Genomic DNA, 4,707 nt, shown 5'->3' with positions numbered 1-4,707 from the left:
GTCCTTTATGTAATCTGAAGACTAATCCTTTTCAACTGTGTTGCAAATATGTTCTCCCGTGCTACGTCGCTTCAGTTGCATCCAACTCTTTGCAACCCTATGGACCGTGGCCCTCCAGGCTCCTCTGTCCGTGGGGTTCTCCAGACAAGAACACTGGTGTGGGTTTCTGTGTCCTGCTCCAGGCTGTGGAAACTTCATCTATGATGTGAATGCTTTACTTTTAACACAGACAACATTATCAGTCCTTTCCTTTTGGGTTGCCCTTTTTGCCTCTTGTTCATAAAATCCATAGCAACGTTCTTTTGCATTTTCTCCATGGGGGGAGAAAAGCTCCCATGTAAGTTCCTAACCTCATGCTGTGAATCCTTTGAGTTCTTTGTAAGCTGCATTTGTAAGGTTAGAGCAGGGGAGGGGGTGATTTTGCCTCTCCAGGAAAAGATTTGGTAACGTCTGCAGACATTTTTGTTGTTTTTTAGTGGGCAGAAGGCATGGGATGCTGCCAAGCAGGGGGCTGGGGGAGGGGTGGATTGGGAATTTGGGATTAGCAGATGCGAACTATTGTACTTATATATGTGATGGTTAAAGAACAAGGTCCTACTGTGTAGCATAAGGAACCATATTCAACATTCTGCGATAAACCATAAAGGAAAATAATTTTAAAAGGATGTATATAAATATATAACTGAATCACTTTGCTGTACAGCAGAAACTAACACAACCTTGTAAATCAACTCTTGTCGTCCAGTGGCTGAGTACTGTCCGAGCCTCTGCGACCCCATGGACTGCCGAGCACCAGGCTTCCTGTCCTTCACCACCTCCCTGAGTTTGCTCAGACTTGTGTCCATTGAGTGGGTGAGACCATGCAACCCTCTCGTCCTCTGTCATGATGCTGTCTCCTGGGATGGCAAAGAGGGTGCCTTAGGGCTCAACCCACGCTGTTCTTGGATGGGATTTTTGCCCACTGGAACGTTGGGGCTGTGCTAACCTGGCAGATGGGTCTCCTGAAGTGTAAAGCTCTACCTTGTTGCTGGAGGGCTTCTGCTCCTCAGAAGAGGTTATCCTTGGGGCCAGGTACTAGGGAAGAGGAAGTCCGAAGACTGGAGAATCGAACCAAGAGGTGAGCGTATAGTTGAGAGAGACCTCGAATACTCTCCCTTGCTCAAGGCTGTATTGTCACAAAGTTTAGTGAAGGTAAGAGTTACCTGGCCGTTTTGATAAAAGTCAGGTTCCTGATTCCTGCTTGTTCACAACAGAAGCAGGTGATTCCGATGACCGCACTTGAAGAAACACTGATACTGACACGGAGCGGGAGGATGTTCCAAAAAACGCTACCAGGAGTCCAGGACGTTAGAGGAATGCTCACCACAGGGAGAGGGGTGAGGAGGAGGCTGCCACCCACGGTGCCTCTGCCAACGGTGCCCGTTACCATAGCAACAGGAGCCAAAGCTAGAGGCCTGCCTTGCTTCCACTTCTTTCTCCAGAAACTCAGTGCACACGCATAGCAAGGTCATCAACAAGGTGACCCGTTGGCTGCAGAGGGGGAGACCGGCTGACATGCAGAGTACCAGCCATCTTGCTCACCTGGTTGGTAAGGGCCTCGTACACAGTGGTGGTCTTCGGTGACAGTCACAGGGGGTACAGTCATTGTCGCGCTTGGGGCTCCCTTCCAGAGAATTTTACGGGTAACCTTGCCCCAGACCGCGTCAACTCTTCCGGCACTCTCGCTCCTTCCGAGTGCTCAATCATCCAGCCAAATGGTTAGTTGCTGCGTAGGGATTACCGAAGAACCCAGTTCCTGAGGATCTCTCCTTTCAGGAACGCACAGTTCCGCTCACTGCAAGGATTTCTCTGTCCTGCGTGGGGCCATCGCACCTATCAGTCCTCTGTGTCCTGCGTGGGGCCATTGCACCGTATCGGTCCTCTGCCTGCTTTCAGGATCATCCTGTCCTTCTTAGTCCTCTGGTCCCAGGGCAGCACCTGTGAACAGCCATGGTTGCGAAGCTGCCATGGAGAACCAAGCAGGTCCAAGAGATTTTTCCGGCAAATACAAGAGGAGCAGCGGAATTTTAAAAAGATATGTATTTATTTGGCGTGCTGGGTCTTGGTGGCGGCAGGTGGGATCTTCAGTCTTTGCTGTGGGACCCAGTTCCCCGACCAGGGCCTGAACCCAGGCCACCTGCGCTGGGAGTGCAGAGTCCCAGCCCCCGACCGCCAGGGAAGTCTCCCAGCAGAATTTTTGTGTTTACCTCACCTCTGCCTTCCAAATCTCTCCTCGAATATCAAATCCGTGCCCAGGACACGTGTCTACACCGAGCTTCGAGAATAACCCTGTAGTCCCATGGCGCCTCCATATCAGTGATCCTTAAACTTCTGATCTCATGATCTCTTAACACCTTCAAAATTATTTGGGACCCATAGAGCCTTTGTTTATGATGAGGGTTATACGTACTGATATTATTGCTTTAGAGGCTGAAACTGAAAAAGAAATAGTATTGATTTAAATACAACGAAAAATTTATTACATGCTAACATGTTTTTATGAAAAGGTACCTATATTTTCAAGACCAGAATTAATGAGAATGCCACTGTGTCAGTTTTACAAATCTCTGTAATTTCCAGTTTAACAGAAGACACATCTGCTTCTACTGCTTTCAGTTGCAATATCACACATAGTGTAGATTCTGGAAAATTCCAGTGTATACTCATGAGGGAATGGGGTGATAAAAAAGGAAATAATATCCTAGTATTATTATGCAAAAAGTTTTGATCTTGTGGATCCCCTGGAAGGCTGTTAGGGACTCCAGGTTGTGGGGGGACAGGTGGGCACCAAGGTCATATTTTGAGAAATACTGCTCCAAAATAATATGCAAATTAAAGCCATAAATGACTCTGGTCATAAATGTGCTTACTCACTCAGTCATATCCTACTCTCTGCAACCCCATGGACTGTAGCCCGCCAGGCTCCTCTGTCCATGGGATTCTCCAGGCAAGAATACTGGAGTGGGTTGCCATGCCCTCCTCCAGGGGATCTTCCCAACCCAGAGATTGAACCCAGGTCTCCTACATAGAAGGGGGATTCTTTACTGTCTGAGACAAATATATCCTGCTTAACAGAGGATCTCTGTGATAAAGCCTAACACAACACCTACCGAGCAGGAATTTATAATTTGCAAAAATGAAGGACATGGTAAGACACGTGTATATAATCATATACATACAGCAGTATACATATGCAATCATATATATGTATATACATGACACAACAGACATATATATTCATATATGTAAACATGTTTTCTTTCTTTCCAAATTTTCTCTTAAGTCCAGAAAGATCACTGTTACCTGCTTTGATGCTTTCTCTTACTTCCTCTGTTCACAAAACATTATGAAACAACCACCAGAGCAGCAGCGTCATCCCTGTGCACCCATGTCATGGCAGACTTTCATCATCTTTCCTCCGTTTGAGGGGAGAAGTCCATTCCTGGGCTCTGTCTGCTTCCTTTGATTTAAAGAAATAGTTGTGCAGAATTCAGAGCAAGTTTTAGTTGCAAGTATTCAGGTGGCCACAAGAGGGCAGCACCTGAGAGACCAGGGCAGGGCCCCCTTGCGTTTTATTTTTAACTTTCTGTGGCACAATTTGTTTTTAATTGGGGGATAATTACTTCACAATATTGCCTTGGTTTCTGCCATACACGAGCATGAATCAGAATAAGTAAATATATGTCCCCCTCCTTCTGGAATCTCCCTCCCACCTCCCACCCCATCCCACTCCTCCAGGATGTCAAGGACACTGGTTTGAGCTCTATGGTCCCATACACCAAACTCCCACGGGCTGGTTTACATAAGTGATGTATATGTCTCACTGCTTCTCTCTCAGGCCATCCCACCCTCTGCTTCCCATGTCCACAAGTGTGTGCCCATGTCTGCGTCCCCACGGCTGCCCTGCGAATAGGCTCATCAGTACCATCTCTCCAGCTCCCATACGTACCTGCTCAGCTCAGTCCAGGCGCTCAGTCGTGTCCGACTCTTTGCGACCCCAAGAACTGCAGCACGCCAGGCCTTCTGTCCATCACTGACTCCCGGAGTTCACTCAAACTCATGTCCATCCAGTCAGTGATGCCATCCAGCCATCTCATCCTCTGTCGTCCCCTTCTCCTCCTGCCCTCAATCCCTCCCAGAATCAGTCTTTTCCAATGAGTCAACTCTTCGCGTGAGGTGGCCAAAGTACTGGAGTTTCAGCTTTAGCATCAGTCCTTCCAATGAACACCCAGGACTGATCTCCTTTAGAATGGACTGGTTGGATCCCCTTGGAGTCCAAGGGGCTCTAGAGTCTTTTCCAACACCACAGTTCAAAAGCATCAATTTTTCAGCACTCAGCTTTCTTCACAGTCCAACTCTCACATCCATACATGACCACTGGAAAAACCATAGCCTTGACTAGATGGACCTTTGTTGGCAAAGTTATATCTCTGCTTTTCAATATGCTATCTAGGTTGGTCATAACTTTCCTTCCAAGGAGTAAGCATCTTTTAATTTCATGGCTGCAATCACCACCTGCAGTGGTTTTGGAGCCCAAAAAAATAAAGTCTGACACTGTTTCCACTGTTTCCCCATCTATTTCCCATGAAGTGATGGGACCAGATGCCATGATCTTCATTTTCTGAATGTTGAGCTTTAAGCCAACTTTTTCACTCTCTACTTTCACTT

Source organism: Bison bison, unplaced genomic scaffold, assembly GCF_000754665.1.
Source record: "Bison bison bison isolate TAMUID 2011002044 unplaced genomic scaffold, Bison_UMD1.0 scf7180017864349, whole genome shotgun sequence".
NCBI classification, from domain to species: Eukaryota; Metazoa; Chordata; class Mammalia; order Artiodactyla; family Bovidae; genus Bison; species Bison bison.
Note: the sequence above shows the minus strand (reverse complement) of the source record.